Source organism: Ambystoma mexicanum, chromosome 5p (genome assembly GCF_040938575.1).
Source record: "Ambystoma mexicanum isolate Mex_15411 chromosome 5p, UKY_AmexF1_1, whole genome shotgun sequence".
Lineage (NCBI taxonomy): Eukaryota > Metazoa > Chordata > Amphibia > Caudata > Ambystomatidae > Ambystoma > Ambystoma mexicanum.
In genome coordinates, this window is record NC_090930.1 from 566,918,321 (window position 1) to 566,936,072 (window position 17,752).

Genomic DNA, 17,752 nt, shown 5'->3' on the forward strand with positions numbered 1-17,752 from the left:
TATCGAACCTGCTTCAGCAGGCTCTGCACAGATGTCAAAGCGAGCGCTCTACTTGCTGTGCTGTCGGACCGGCCTGCTATACCCCTGCCACCCAATTCAAGGAGCACTGAAGTTAGTGACATAAAAGTTGTAGTTTGCAATGAAAGACAGAAGCAACGTGTTTTCTGTTTTTAGCATGTTACCGTGACCCCATTGTTTAACACTGCACATAGAATGTAACGTTGGTGTTGCCAGGATTGAACGGTTACCAGCTGCCTACAAAACTTTAGACCATGGGCCTCATCACGAGTTGGGAAGTAACGCCGGCGCTAGTAGCGCTGGCACTATCTGCCCTACCACCAAACCCCCCGGCCCTATTAGCACCGGATCACGGGTTTGGCGGTATTGGAAGTCCCCATTCCTCATTGAGCCCATTCGGGAATGCCCCATTCCCCATTGGGCTCAATGGGGAAATTTTGTGCTCATACCGCCGGCGGATTTCCCGCCGGCGGTATGAGCGTGAATTTTCAGCGGATTTCCCCCCAGCTCAGAGCTGGGGAGAAATCCGCCGAAGCCCTGATTTGGTGGACCCTTAAATCCGGCGGTAATAGCGCTACCGCTGGATTTAAGGGTTACCACCAAACTCGTGATGTTATTGCCCATTCCCCATTGAGCCCATTCGGGAATTCCTCATTCCCCATTGGGCCCAATGGGGAAATTCATGCTATTACCACCGGCGGATTTCCCGCCGGCAGTAACCACGCCGAAAATCGGCAATTTTGCCCTGGATTTCCCCCCAAAGCCATGATCTGGCGGACCCTTAAATGTGGCGGTAATAGTGCTACCGCCGCATTTAAGGGTTACCGCCAGACTCGTGATGAGGCCCTATGTGAGGATATATGCACGTGGGTTAAATTGGGTTCAGAAAAAGAACCTATGGCGAAAAATGAGATATTCCAAGGTAAGCATATTCCTTAACACACTAGCAACAATGTAATCACAAACTAAACAGGAACATCCTAGCTTCATTATTTTCCTTAAGAGGAAAATAATGTAGCAGTTCTTGTATAGCTTCATTCTGCCTCTTTTAGTGGCCTTGCTGTATGTGTCTCTGTAAATAAAAGAGGCATTAGCGACACAGTGGGAGAGGGAGGTGTGTTTCCTCTAGTTTTCAAGTGTGCAAGTTGGTAGAACCCAGTTCCTGTGTGCCAATTTGCTTTCTATCGGTTTGATGGATAGGTCTGGGAGTATGTTATCCATTGGGAAAAGCCTAGGAACAGATAGAAATCATCTATTTGGCTCTGTTTAGCTGCTGATATGAGAGAATGTGACAGGGCTAAAGAGCAGGGATTAGTCATGCCTTGGTAAGTGTTGATAAACTAATAGCTATGTCCATAGTGGCCATCTGTGGGGGAATTTGTGAAGTGTAAGGAGTTAGGAGATTGTATAAGGGGGTCGTCATTGTTTAGTCTGGGGAAGAAGGAATTACGCCTTACAATGCAAAACCTGCAAATCATCAGTCCTATCACTGCCTTCATGCAGGAAGATCTCATTTAACTAGCTCACATTGCCAATGTCAATCCCTCACTCGTTGTGTCTCAAGTAGATATATTGTCCCCCATGTGTAACAAAACACATGCTTTGTTCATCCAGATAGTTGGCCCTTTCAGAGGAAGGGAGAGGCTGTCACAGTTTAGCATATTCAAAAGATGCAAGTTGTCCTCACCAATATTCTACTATAGCCAAGAGGGTACCACCTCACCCATTATAAGCTAATGACAATACAAAAGAGAGGAAGGGAGAGAGAGCCTGCCATCCTAGGGTAAGGTCGGGTTGACTGATTTAAGTCTTGACATTTACCATTTTTAATCAAATATATATAATTTCTGAGGCTTAATGTTAGAGAATTGTGTGTACATAGTTTTAGAGCTGTTTAGAAAAGATAAAAAATACATATGTTTTGGATATGTGTGCTCCCCTTTGTTGTCTGGTCATTTTCTATCTTTTTGTGATGTGTGGGCTCTTCATTTAAGGGGACAGGTCTGTGGTATACATCTTTAGGTGAAACCTCTGACATCTAATGTCTGACCCACTCTGGTGTAATATCATCAATTTAGGAGCATGGTGCTGCTGTCTAAAGCCTGATGATGTACAGTGCAATGTGTGAAATTTGGGGTAATAACTCTGCAGTCAAATTTTCCCTGTAAATGTGTTTATCAGCAGACTCTTCCTCTAACAAAAAAGATCAAATGTGGGAAGCAATTTCTTTAATAATGTAGCTTTCACACCCCTTTCCCCAGATTTCAGCAAAAGTCTCTAGGTTTGTGTCTTTGCATATGTTCCCCATAAAATTCCACACTGTTTCACCAATCTGCACCAAATGTTGCCAAGTCACCTGTTAGGACCCTTTGGACATTGCTGGCTACATGACATCTGGACACCCCACTCCTTTACCCGGATTTCAAGAAAGGTCCCTGGGTTTGTGGGTTTGTCGCTTTGCGTATGTTTCCTATACAATTCCACACTGTTTCACCAATCTGCACCAAATTGTGCATAGTCACCTGTCGGGACCCTCTGGACATTACTGGCCACATAACATTTGAACACCCCACCCCTTTCCCTGGATTTCAGCAAAAGTGAAAATGTGGGTGTGGCTGTGTGGGTTTGTGGCTTTGTGTATGTTCCCTATACAATTCCACACCCTTTCAAAAATCTGCACCACATTTTGCATAGTCACCTGTTAGGACCCTCCAGACATTACTGGCTACATGACATTTGGGGTATCCCTCTCCCTGGATTTCAGCAAAAGTCATAATTTGTTTGTGGGTTTGTGGCTTGGCGAAGCGTTGTTCCTTATACAATTCCACACTGCTTCACCAATCTGCACCATATTCTGCACAGTTACCTGTACCTATGAGGGAATTAACTCCTGGGCAATGCCTGGTATATCAGCTGGTATTCTTATAAAGATGGGGGGAGTATCTTTAAAAGCTGAGATTGTAAACTTAGTGGTTAGTGATTCACAATCACTCTCTAATCTTGTTTTGATTTTCAATCTTCCACAATATCCAACATATACCAATTGGATGAATCTACTAATTTATAATCCATAGCGGTTCTCCTGACTCCAGAGATCTGGGTAAAGGCAATCAGGGTATCATATGACAAAGAACAAACATTGCTAAAAAGTCACTAAGAAATGTTCCTCCTCTATCTGCCTTCTTAAACAGGTTTCAGAACACTGCTCATATCCAATAAGGTTGCAGGCTCTCACTTAACATAATATGTAAATCCTCAGCTTCTAACCATATACAGAGCTTAACAGGAAAACAGTTATCAGGCATTTATTTCATGAATGGCATATGTTTTCGAAGTTTTTCTGAATACCCTGTGGTATTCAAATCTGTGTTGTAATTGTAAACCACATTAATTTGATATTCCCCTGAAGAAATAATCAGGAAACATCGGATCTGGAAGTATCCTGCATAATGTTAAGTCTCTTTACCGTTCAGTCTGGTGGCAATCCATATCATAAAATCAACTATGTTAGGCCCATGAAAAGATTTAACAGCCCGGAGAGAAAATGATTAATAGCCTGGGTTAAACACAAGGGAAACAGACAAAAGTCTCCTCAAAACCAACACAAATAATAGGCACCCATGACAGCTTGCAAGCCTTAACTTCTAGCCGAGATCTAGTACCTGCAAAATTCCATGAAACCCGGCTTGTATGCTGTGAATTACTGTCACAATGTGAAAAATATAATTTCTCATACTGAGTAGTTGCAAATAGTGCAGCTGGTCTCAGTGGAGGTTGGTGGGTTTCAGAAACCGGTTTCCCATGTTCTGGTATCCTGCAGGGATTTTCCCTAATGACACAAAAGGACACATTCAGATCGGATGTCTCTCCCAGTGGACGGTTCTTTCCTCAACTGGATGATAAGGCAAGTGCGATCCTCCGAAAAACTTTAATTTATTGGGTCTGGCTTTTGGTCACTTTTTTGTTTTTTAGCGTTTCTTGTGATTTCACTTCTCTATCTGTTCTTTGTGTTAGGGTTTAAGTAGTTCCATAATCCCACCCGTACCAGAGGGCCTATGATTTGGTGGGATATTGAGATATCACAAATAAATATTCTTTTTTGTTTATAATGTGTGTAGCTTCTATTCTATACTCACTTTAATTTTTGGAATTTAGACACTACAATTGTCATCGAGTTCTTACATTTTTGGTATTTTCTTCAGCTGAAAAAGCCACATCGCGTACCTCTGTCGATACTTTGGACCAAGCTATCAGCAATTCTGCCCCTACTCAACCTTGGTGATGTTGTTCCTCAGTTCACCACTGGGGGTTTCTTGTCATTGAATGTTGCCCATGCCTTCATGGGCTTGCCACAAGGGTGGTATGAGTGGGTGGAGAAAGTGATCTCACAGCCAACATGTAAACTCATGGGCTTTCAGATGTCTGGAGCTCTGTGTGATGATGGTGGAAGAGGCTCTGAGTTATGGCTGCCTTGCTTCCTTCAATAGGTTTGGGTCCAAGGGTTTGAGGCTGCTGGTCGCCAATCAATTGGGCAAGTGCCTCATAAATTGGGTGATCCAGATTATTTGATTGCAGTACTCAATGACCTAACATCAATCACTTTTTAACTTTGCATACTTTGATGAATAATTCAAACAGTAAAACATAACATCATCGGAGCACAGTACTGTATAGTCGGTACACTATATAGGTACCTTACTTCTGTGTAAGTGTCAGGATTTTCTAGGGCGTGGCTGGTCCTTGTAAATCACTGGAGATACTGTAAGCTGTATGTTGTGCTTTCTGAATAGTATGTTTTTAAGCCTTTTACCATAATGCAACTGTGCAGCATTGTGAGGTCAACTTCTTCCCACAGACATTTTAATGCATACCGGAATTCATACATCCCTTTCCCCTCTGCACCCATTCCAAAAGGACAACTATTGTACACCGCATGTACTAGGGAGCAATAGGATGTTTGCAAATCTGCCCCAGTATAAAGGCCATGCCTCCTATCCGGTACCAGCTGCTCCTACGTGCATTCAATTTCACCTGCCTGTCAATGCCCACCAACATATTTCTGAGTGAACACCTGATATTCCTGAAGCATTTTACTCTTGCCACAGAGTCCTATGCTGAAACTGGTGCCATAAGGGCAATGCACTCATACGCCTGAAGTTTCATAAAGCACAAGCCAACCCCCATCGATCAGTGGTCACATTAGAAATAGCACTACAAATGTAAACACATCAACACTGGCAGAATATAAATAAACCCAAAAGAGGGACGATCATCGAACACAAGAGAATCATCAGGCATTTTATAATCCTTTTTATTTCATGCACATTACAAATCATCAGAGACGACTACAATATAGAATCTAGTGCCCAAGTAATGACATTATGCAGTGTGCTGCATCAGAAGCGGTAGAGTAGGTGATAATGCTCAGAGCAACCGAACAGTAATAGTAATAGTAATATTGCGTATTGTAGATAGAAACGCTTCTAGCCAAGGTGGGTTGCCACCATCAGCTGGATTATCATGGTGACTCGTACTGGCAGCTGAAGCATCTTCACATGCTGGAAGGAAATCCTGGTCAGAAATTGGATCCCCAACATCTGCACACGAGCACTAAATTGCCAAAGTATTGTGGTGATAAATCATGCAACAGTATGAGCATTCTTTGACTACTTGATGTGTGTTTCAATTACGTTTAGCCTCTTTACAGTAATTCCCACACTACCTCACTGACACGTCACTACATCAAGCCCACACAGGAGGCCTCACAGTCCCACCAAACACCAGGGTCTCTAACAGCCAGTGACATGGATGTGATGTGTTAATTGGTACTTTTGTTCATGACCCATCAATCCCCAGCTATACTAACGGATCCAAAGCCCCTATCCCCAGACATTATAACAGCCTGTGGCCAGAGCTCAGTCAACTCGGCCACCAAGTCTATCACAATGTCGAGTTTGGTTCACTTGGATTATGTAGACACCTTCAACCACGTTTTTTGTTAAATGCGGGTTATTTCTTTTAGTGGCCAAGTTCTGTGATAGTGCAAATATGAATATAATTATTGCCATCCAGCCAGTCTGAGAAAGAGTTACAGCCCATCAGTTGTGTACAATACTTGGAACAGTGAACGAACCATGTTACTTTGCAGTACAAGGTTAGTAACAACCCCACTCACTACTGATTTCTGTTCCTAACAATTGGGCACACTGTAGCTATTTGTTTTCCAATGTATCATTCAAAACGTGTCCCCCACTTCAGTGAAATACCATCATTCAGTCCCAGGTCATTATTGGCGGGTCTCAAATCAAAGAGGTTACTTTTATAAATAATGCTAAAATGGGAGAGTAGGTGTGAGAGGGCAGGAATCGTTTGTGATGTGATCAATTTTATGAACATTGAGTTTACTACTTGTTATACAGGATACAGTAATGATAGCAGTATTATTGCAAGAAACGCATTCATAATGAAAAATAAGAGCTCAGAGTGACTACAGTTTGCCCAAGATGACTTGTTCATGCTGCACTGCAATCTGTACACACGCCCATTGATATTGAAAGTGCGTTCCTACACATGCACGATACGAAAATACTGAAACTGTTGGACTCACCCCTCCAACATGATGTTGAACTAGTGCCACTTTTGCACTCCCATAAATATTCCTCTGGTGCCGATGTTTGAATGAGTGTACTGTATTGTGCTATGTTATGTCTCACTGTATGTTATCTGTCATCTAGAACTCCTTAGGTTCCCCCCAGATGGCACCATGCAATGAGAATGCACACAGACACTGCATCGAGACAGAGGACATGCTCTCGAGCATGGTATGACCACCTCAGGTATTGTGAAAAGTGTATGTTGCATTGAGTTGTGTTCTTCCAACCAATCTGTCTGAGGCCATAACAAGCAGTGAACGTGGGTAACATAGTATGTATGCAATGTTGAAGGCTCATAAAATGTGTAAACTAAGTGCAGAGAGAGTTGTGAGAATTGAAGCTGATGTGCATGGAGTAAAGCAAAGATTAACTTAATGGTGATGTACTTTGAGTGAATCAAAGAGAAACTGACAGCAGAGAACAAAAACAGTACCCAGATAGATTAATAACACTGACACAAGATGCAATGACAGTGGGGTTAGCAATTTTGTGAATACGGGGTTTAGTTATAACTGGATGGTAACTCAACACTGACCATAACACCTGCAATTTGGCTACTTTGTTGTCGGACAGGATGAGAGTTTTCTTCCATCCGAAATATAAATGTGGTATAGCATGGAAAAAAAAATGATTGATGATTTGTAAATTTGTTTTTAGAAATTTGATTTTATAAATACTAGTTTTAGATTTGATGTAATCATGATCTTAATATTTTAATATAACTGTTTGAGCCAACCAGAATTTTGTTTTTGTTAAAATAAGTTTGGCTACTGTATTTACAGTGTGCAGTTTCTCTAAATTGTCTGCTTGTACTTTACAATATGCTTATGTTAGCCAAAGCCCCATGTTTGCCCTATCGGGCCGCCTATGTGCTCAACCACACACACACACACACACACACACACACGAAGTTACTGGTTTCAGAGTTGGAGGAGTTCAGGCGGATATTCACAATTATGGGACATCAATTATGCACAATACAAGACATGATGATGAAGAGCATGGGAGCCTTTAATCACCCTACAGTTGCATGTGGTTGAGGGGTCTCCTCGGGTTTCATGTTGACTTTAACCCTGCCTTTACCCGTGGGATTCCCTTCATCTCACCCCCTTCTCAATGAGAATGCATCATAACCTGGCTCCCTATGGTGCCCAGGGTATATAATATAGAGTATGGCAGTCCTCTTTTTTCGGAGGCTGTGTGGAAGAGGACAAATGGCACATGTGTATACAAAGAAGTCCACAAAAACAACGTCCCACCTTCACACGTCGAAGGTATGATAAGTTACACAAATCGCCAGTGCAATGTCATGAAATACATTAGACAAGGATGAACTAATTCACATATTTTAATCAGTGTATACAAAACGTACAAACATTAAAAATGAGTCACATTAAAACACAGCGGGAAAAATGGCCTTGAAGGCTGGCACAAAAAGGGCCCACAATTTGCCAAATGAGATCTATTTATCATAGCTTAATTGTGAGGTTAGTAGGGACGTGAGGGAAACAATTCAATCAGTTGATTAACCCTCTTGTTTATCATACAATTATCCTTGACTAAGTCGAAACTAAAGAATGTGTTTCAAGGTCCTTAGGAGACTACGACTGTAGGTAGCCGACTTAATCTGGTTTACAAAGTCAGATGAAAACGTCTTCAGGACACTGTGTAGTAGCACAGATGGATTACAAATGACCCATCATATGGAAATCTTCAATCTTGAAAATCTAAAAAACCAAAACAAATTTGTATTGGTAAACACTCTAAAAAAGGAAATGTATCTGTTTCTGGCGCGGGCAACTATCATCACTAACCGTATGATTTCTTTAATGGCGTGTGAGGCATCATCTACAGTAGAAATGACAGGATTTCTTGATTGATTGGTGTATGAATCTCCATTTTAGTATGGCTGTAGAACAAGAAACAGAATAAGAGTCACTGTCTCTTGTTTCCCTGATAGCATTTTACATCATTTCATCTGAATCTAAATGTTCAATTTCCACTAATGGAGACAAAACGTTTTTCCTAACAGGGTGGGGCTTCATGCATCTCATAGTTGCATAAACGCCCCCCCTCCTATTTTGTTGGGGTATCTCTGAAGCAACCACAATACCTCAGTGGCTATTCCAGCAAGCACAGTTAAATTGTGTTGCGACACACATATCTCTTGCCTGCTGATGTATATATATCCAAAAGGAATTATTTCAAAATACCTTACCTTCATGATGAACTTGGACGCTTTCGCGTAATTTTTACCTCTCCATGATTGACTTGGAAAGTCTATTTCAAACTCGGTTTGGTGGAATGCCTTTCAATCTAAATGGAACAACAATGGAGGCACTGTCAAACTAAATGTGTGATCCGTAGGTTTTAGCCGATCATAGATGGAACACATACGTGATGCCATTTGGGCAAACACTTAATGTGTTCATGAGAGCCACGATGGAGACATCCATCTTGTTAGTATTCCGCAAGAGGAGTACCCGCCTTGTGGCGGAACAGACTAATGATGTAAGTGATAAAACACTAGACCGTGGCGGCTGATAGCGAGATGGCTTATTTGTGCCGCCATCTTAAATGCACAATTAGGGTGCGGAATGCTGCTCGATTGCGCATATTGCTATGGGAGAACCAAAAGGGTGGCTCAATTCAAACAATGGCATTTGTTTTACTGTATAGAGGACGCGCATAGGTATGTGCTTAATGGTCCTTACAGTACATTTACAAACATATAAGCCTGTTAATTCGAAATGGCATCAGATTGCAGACTCACTACAGTGAACAACTGCAGAGTATGTTGTCATAGAGCGGGCTAATGTCTTTATCTAATCTAGAAACAAAGTAAAAAATGCAGTGAATCTTTACCATTGGGAGCATGTTTTATAAGTTGATATGATATAACAACTGAACCTTTTACCGCCTTAACAAGGTATTGGGGCACACATCTGTATATGTAATCATACGTTAGGTGTTATTTATGAAAAAACAACTTCCACTAGATTCCATTTATACCGGCATGGACTGTGTTCGGATCATAAATTCCTTTTTGTTCCAGTGGTTTAAGTTTCATGTCTCGGTTGCCGCCTCGAGGGTGAGATGTAACAGTTTGGATTATGAACCATTCTATATCGTCTTCTGTATGTTTGGCCTTCACAAAGTGTGCTACCAACGGTTTGTCTGTGATTGAATTTTTTTACGCAAGAGTGATGCTTGCAGATTCTTTGTTTAATGGCTCTCTTACTTTTACCGATATATAGTAATCCACATGGACATTTAATTCCATATATCGCCGAAGGTGTGATACAGTTAGTGAACTTTTTTAGTTGCCATATACGGCCGTTGAGGTCAATGGTTTTTAAGTTATTCATGAGGTGACAGACAGAACAATTTCCGCATTTAAAATGTCCGATCACTGGGGGTAAATGCCACAGATTTGTCTGTCTGGAACTTTGTGTCAGGTCTTTAACTTTATATGTGTGCATATGTGTGCACCAATTTGTCCCGTAAATTAGGCATCCATCTGAATACAAAACACGGTTTGTTCAATGTGAAGTCTTCCGTTTGGATTGTGCCCCAGATTTTTTCAGATGCATATATGAAGATCATTGCTGATTGGTGAGTATGTGGATACACATGTGACTTTGTCCTCTTGTACCCTGAGTTGTTTCTCAAGGCAGTGTTCTCCATTGATGTTGTGGGCCCGCTTCAACAATCCGCGAATAGTGTGTGCTGGGTAGCCATGGTCTTTGAGTCTCACAGTGAGATTTCTGCTATTACTATCAAAATACTAATTTGTGGTACAGTTGCGTCTGAAGGGATTGAGGATGAAAGCTGTTAAATGATAGCATTGTCTTGTTATCAGTTGTTTTCTTTTTCATATAGAGTGGTCCCTAGTCGGATAGACGGTGCTCTGTAGATTTCCAAATCTAAAAAGGCTATTTTGTCATTATGGAAAGTCATGGTAAATTTAATGCACAGATCTTGTGTATTTAGCCAGATGAGAAATGTCGCCAAATTAGTCTCACTGACTTGCCATAAAAAAAACACTTTGTCTATGTAGCGATACCATGCTTTGTCTTGTGTTTTGAATGGGTTGGCATCACTATAGACAGATCTGTGTTCTAGGTCAACCATGAACAATTAGCTAAATCTGGGGCAAAAGTAGCACCCATACTTGTACCATGTAGTTGTTGGTAAATAAAACCTTTGAACATGAAAAAAGTAATGACAAGGGCCAGTCTTATTCATTCATAGATAAACTGTGAGGGTACTGTTCTGTCCATTTTTTTTTCGAGATATGAATGCATGATGTTGATGCACTGTAGCTGAGGAATACTGGTGTACAGTGATTCCACGTCTAACGTGACTAGAATATTATTTGTACCATCCTCTAGGTTGTCCACAATTTTAATCATGTTGGTTGTGTATTGAACATATGATTTCATAGAAAGAACAAAAGGTCTGAGGAAAAAATCTGTATAAACAGACAAGAGTTGGAGTATTGGGATGGGTTCTGATGAGATACACCATTTCATCCTCATCTATCCAGCCTTCACTAATACATGTGTCATGAGACTGATGATTTTGTCTTGAATGGTGTTAGTCAGATTACCTGGAAGTTGTCTGTAGAATTACCTATTCTCAAGCTGTTTTTTAACCTCTATTTTATATAGATAGGTATCCCAAAGTACTACACCCCCCCCCCCGTGTCAGCCGGTTTAATCACAAAAAATTAATTGGTTTCTAGGCTGTCTAATGCCAGTATCTCCTGATTAGACACATTGTCTTTGCATTGATTTTAGGTGTGAACTAACTTTTTCATTTCACAGAGTATTTTGTTTTCAAAACTGATTATCTCTGGTGAAACCATCAATGATAAAGGTGTGAAAAGAGAGGGGGGCTTGAGCCCGTGGTATTCAACGTTTTTGTATCTGTTGTTTATCTCGAAAAAAGTATTTCAGTCTTACTATGCGAAAAAAGTTCTGCATCTCAATTTCTGTTGGAAACAAGTTGGCACGATTTGTTGGCACAAAGGATAAACCTTTACTGAGAAGACTTGTTTCAAATGGAGTAAGATTGTGATTGCTCAAATTGAAAATTGGAATTACCAATCCCTATGGTGCCCTCCATTTCTTCCACACAAAGGCCTCCTTCAGGAATTTTGTCTCCAACCCTGTTTCATGTCTGTTGTAGAAAGCCCCATGCTCACAGCAGTCCCATATCATGACTCAATGGAAGAAGAGCATAGGTTCCACATTGCCAGACTTCCCACCACAATTTTCTTTTATATTCAAATGATTGTGCAATTATTGATTGCAACCCCAGCCCAGGAAATATTATGTGAATACTGCTCAAACCTTTGGTTATCTTTGAGCAGTAGCAGATGAAAAATTGTGAGTAGCTCTAGTGATAGATAGCATTCTGCCTGGTTAAAAGCCATGCATGACACTCCTTATATCACATGTCCAAACTGTTGTGCCTCCAAGGTGAGATACAATTGTTGCACTCATACATACCAAACTTCTTTTATTTAAAACATTTTTTATTGCATTGTAGAAAGCTCTGACCTAGCTCAGGAGCAGTGGTGTCCTGTACAGAGTGTGGGTAGCCGGCATTTCGGCTAGCATTTTTTAACAGCAGGGCAGGACTGTGAGGTATGTGTGTTACCACCTTCTTAAACTCTGAAAATTCATCCTGCCTTGTACTGAAGCCTCTGATAATCATATCATGTTTGGGTTTTCCCAGAGACCTTGGATCACCTAGATCAGGGGTCTGCAACCTTTGGCTCTCTAGATGCTTTAGACATCAACTTTTATGAGTACTAGCCATCATAGTCAATGACGAAGGCTCATGGGTGTTGCATTCCAAAACATCTAGAGAGCCAAAGTGTGCAGACCTATGATCTAGATCCTCCCAAAAAACTGTGAGAATAAAAAGAAAATACAACAAGATAGGATAGTAAGCCAACACCAGATATGTTTGCATGCTGTAATATATGTTGCTAGAACATTTGATTTATGAGTTACTGTGGGACATTGAATTGTGCATGCAGTCAAACTATTTGTATTTTTCTTTCGCAAAAGTGCTAAACAAACAAACAACATTAGAACAAATTATAAATGAGTGAAGCAGTCGGGACAACTCAATAAAGAGGAAAGAGGATGTTCCATAAAGTGATTTTTAAACTGGAAACAAGCGAAAATTAATCAGAGCGATAGCGAGAGAGCATTCCAATATTTTGGGGCAAATATAGAGGAGGAGGAAAAATTAAAGGACGCACAAAATGATGAGGGTCTGTCGAGAAATTGAGACCCAAACCTGAGAGTGTGTTTAGGAGTGTATAAAAAACAAGAGTAGGGATTGGGAGGAACAAGACTGTGGAGGCATTTGAAGACAATACCGAGTAAATTATGCAATAAGAGTCAAAATGAAAGCCAGTGAAGAGAAAGAAAGAGCAATGTGGGATGGAATGACAAACAAAGGGAAAGAGTGAGAGTAAGACATGTAGAAGAGTTATATATTGAGTGTAGGGGAGCAAGTCTGTATGCAGGAAGACCAAGAAGAATAGAAGAAGACTACAAAAGTCAAGAAAATATGAAGAAGGGGAGTAGAATCTTAGTATGGGTATTGATAAATGCATGTGACTTGCAGATATTGAGCAGTTGATAGTGACAGGACAGGGACATGATAGTTTTGCGGGGAAAAAGATAAAGAGTAGTCAAATTGTACGCCTATGTTATAGACAGTAAAGGAAAGACCAATAGAGGAGGGGGGGTGTAGATATGGAGGAAGAATGGTGGAGACAGGAAAAAAAGATAACCTCAGTTTTAGAAGGATTAAGATGACGATAGTGAGATCCCATCCAGGATTAGATGGTGGGGAGACAAGAGGAGAAAGTAGAGTGAATTTCAGGGTGAGAAAAATGGAAAGATCTGTGAGTCGTCCGCATGATGGGAGATTCTGAATGAAGAAATGATTGAGGCAAGTGGAATAATATATAGGGAAAAGAGTAAAAGACTTAGGACAGAAACTTGGGGAACCCTGTAGGAAAAAGGAAAAATATTAGAACATTGTTTAAGCAAAGAGACTGAAAGATAGGAGGCAAACCACTCTAATGCATATCCCATTAAGCCAATATTGCAAAGAGAAGAAAGGAAAATAGTGTGAACAGTGGTGCTGAAGGCAGCAAAACGATCCAAACATACAAAACAGAAGAGAGTTAGGAATAACGAGCAGTCAGAAGAGAGCTAGTGACAGCAAGAAGGACAGTTGGCATGGATGAAAAGCAGATTGAGGAGGGGAAGAGGAGCATTAGAAATAACATAAAGTATGCTCTTGAAGAGTTTAGTGATAAATGGTATAAGAGAGAAAAGGTGGAAGTTAACTGGAGAGGAATAATCAAGAGATTTTTTTTTTAGTACCAGTAGAATGGAGGAGAAAGGGAAGTGTTGAAAAGCACTGTGAAACAGGGGATAAGAAGATGATAGATAGAAGGCATAAGGGGAGAATGTGGAAGATCAGACTGGATCAACACAGGATTAGCCTTGGTGAGAAGAGAGGAAACATCTGAGCCAGTGAGACGAGTGAACAACGTCATTAACGAGATGCGAGTGGGAGAAGAAACAGAAGGTGGAAAGAAAGAAGTAATAGAAGAACTAAAAGAAGACATTTTGAAAGAGAAACATCCAACAAAGTCAGATGTAGTTAGAATGGAGAGAATAACAGGGTCATGAGCAGGAGGAGAGAGAGTATGATTTGATTTTGGTGTGAAACAACTAACAGGGTTGAGAGGAGAGAGAGTTTAGCGGGTTAGAGAAGTCTTTTTTTGTTGTTGCAGTCAGCAGGAGTGAATCATAAGTGGACTGAAACGAAGACAAAGAGGTAAGATTAGCAGGAGAGTGAGATTTATGCTGACAGCAATCAGCCTTCATAGAAGATGTCTGAGAAGGCTGAAGAAAGGGTGGGGAATGCAGAAGCAACAGAAAGGGATGGGAAGGTATACAACGAGTGAAGAAGAGAGGTAAGAGCAGAAACAAAAGAAATAAGATTGACGGGCCATAGATTATGATGTTGAAAGGTTGAGGAAAGGGAAGAGAAAGACTGGGGGGTGTAACACTGAGAAAGTGAAAAGGAAATTATCAGAAAAAAGAAGGGGACACCAGATACAGAAATTAGATCAAGCAGAGAGCCATAGATGTGAGATGGAGGGATAACAATACTGAAAAGATGATAGAGTCAGGAATAGAGAAGAGAGGGATATTAGACTGAGTAGAAGCAAGACAGTGATTAGAGTCGCCAAGAGGAATCAAAAGGTCTTCACAGAAGGATATGAGATGTCGCAGATGAAAATAATTGTTAGAATAGCAAGTGAAAAAGGAGAGGAAAATGAGGTAAAGTGATATTCAAAGTTTTCAGCACCATTAACTTAAGAGAAAGCAGGAGCTCCATACTAAATGTTGGACATGCTACAGAAAGGGCAAGAACAGGTAGAAGGAGAGACAGGAAAGCCAGCTGTCCAAGAAAGGAAAGGAAGCAAAGGGTTGGTGGCAAGAGGAAGGATTGAAGTGCTGCATGGCAAATAAGACTTTAAAGGTGCCAGGGATGCGCCAGCCAACAGCCAAATACAGAGGTGGGACTTTGACAGACTTTGCAGCGGCTTTTCCCCAGATGAGATTTTAATAATGTCTGAGTTTCTGGTGTGGGGAAGGGCCAGAGATGCGGTAAGTCCGATGGGGGCTTAGAGAGCTGATTTGCGCCACAGAGCAGTAGCAAGAGGCACACCACAATGCCCAGATGGATACAGGAAAGGAGGGATCAGGCTCCAGGTCAAGACGAGCAGCAGATCACAAACCCTGTAAACTGGTAAGTCTGTCAGGGTTCAGCATCCAAGCCAAGATGGAAGTTGTGTCCCAGAAAGCACACAGTACAGGCCCTGCAGCATGGGGCCACTCCAGCACAACCCATTAATTTAATAAATAATCAGCACTAAAGATGCGCTAGTATCATGGGATGTGAATAAGCCTCAGGAAAATAATGTTGTAAGAATCAAACACCAGAGGGAATTTGAATTGTTGCATGAAGACAACATTGCTCAATTTCCCACTGATCAACACACATGAGTGAAGCATATTACTAAATGACAAACACTTGGACCCATTGAAAGCAAGGGGTGTGAGACTGGTATGGTAATGCACACACACTCTAGTGGAACATGTGGGTGAAGCAGGAAGAAGAAGTGAGCTTAGGTATACTCATTTATCCACTAATTTATGGAAAAGGCATTTCAAATCTAAGGAAGGGTTCAAGATGCAGAAAATAACCGAGAAGCTCCCAATAACCCATTTCTTTTGGCAGACTTTTCAGAATTCAGAGAACTCTTAGAAGTTCTTGGTAGACTCCCTTGGATGTTTGTATTCTTCAGCCAACCGAGATAGATGTCCCTTTGCTGTGACCCTTGGGAGACAACACCCCGGGAGGTAGCTATTACAAGAAATAAATCGTGACATGTTAGGGTATCCTCTTGATTTCTGATCCAACTTTTTTTAAATGTATTTTTTTGTTAGTGTCTTTTGTACAAATGTTACATTTACACAAACGTTTATAACAATTCATAACAAAAATCTACACATATCATCACATTTTATATGAAATGTAACCTAAACAGTATACTATATGGCATTACACTCATAAATACGTAATTTAAAAGAAGAAGAAAAGGAAAAGAGGAAAGAAAAAACAAATTGGAAATTTTAAGTAAACACCTTTAAAAAAAACAACACAGTCAAGATGCTAATCCTCCTTAGTTCAATTGATCGCGTTCACATTAACACACATTATTTAAGTCAGAGATTCCTTGCTCCGTCACTTTGTCAATCTCAATGATAATGTTAATTAACAATTGTACCAATGCAATCAATAATGATAATTGAGAAATCATCATTAACCTATGCCATAGATCATTAGTCAAAACTGTGGATGTAGAGTGAACACATCGTTCAAAATAGCACATTCTCTGGTTATTAAATTTGGGATATAAAATCACCAAATGGAACTGTTAGACCAGAAAAGTAATCCCATAGTTGAATGAAACGTATAATATGTTGGCCAGAAGCGAATCACATCATGTGACAAACATCGCAATCCAAGAATCATCGATGTAACCCAAGGGCATCCATTTTGTATCATGTCGGCCATTTGCTTTTTGTTTTTTCTGTTAAACGCTTTGCAAACATATTCTATGCTTTAAACTCACACACAGTGCGAGGACACGGCTTGAACACTGAAATACTAACACAGACAGGAATGTCAAACTGTGCAGAAATACATTGTTTTTCTCTCTCACTTGTCCTTGAAGTCATGGAGATGGAATTTTAATTGCAATCTTGGTTATGATATTTGGAATCCTCATATTCTGCTGTTGTTGCATACAATGCCTGCCAGTTCTCTACTCCCAAATTACAAATGAGTGTGTACATGTAATTAGTATGAAACCTCCTTGTATGATAAATGAAGCTGCACAACATGAAAATAAAATAATGAAAGAATGTATGGCAATAAATATTTCTGATGACAATTATAGCGACATGGGTAGTTCGGAATTGGACACGTGGTCTGATGAAGACGCGATGTATGGATGATGCTATTGGCTTAAGACCAAAAGGAGGGTTTGTTAGACCAGAAAAGTAATCCCATAGTCAAATGATACGTGTAATATGTTGGCCAGAAGCGAATTACATCATGTGACAAACATCGCAATCCAAGAATCATCGATGTAACCAAAGGACGTCCATTTTGTATCATGTCGGCCATTTGCTTTTTGTTTTTTCCATTAAACGCTTTGCAAACATATTCTATGCTTTAAACTCACACACAGTGTGAGGACACAGCTTGAACGCTGAAATACTAACACGGACAGGAATTTCAAACTGTGCAGAAATACATTGTTTTTCTCTCTCACTAAATCCTTGAAGTCGAGCAGAAGCCGCATCTAATCAGTAGTCCAGGTTTCGGTTTGTCTTGCAAGCGCTATTGTAAAAGGCAGTTAAGCATGAATTATATTCTCCTAGCGGTGCTCCTTCGCG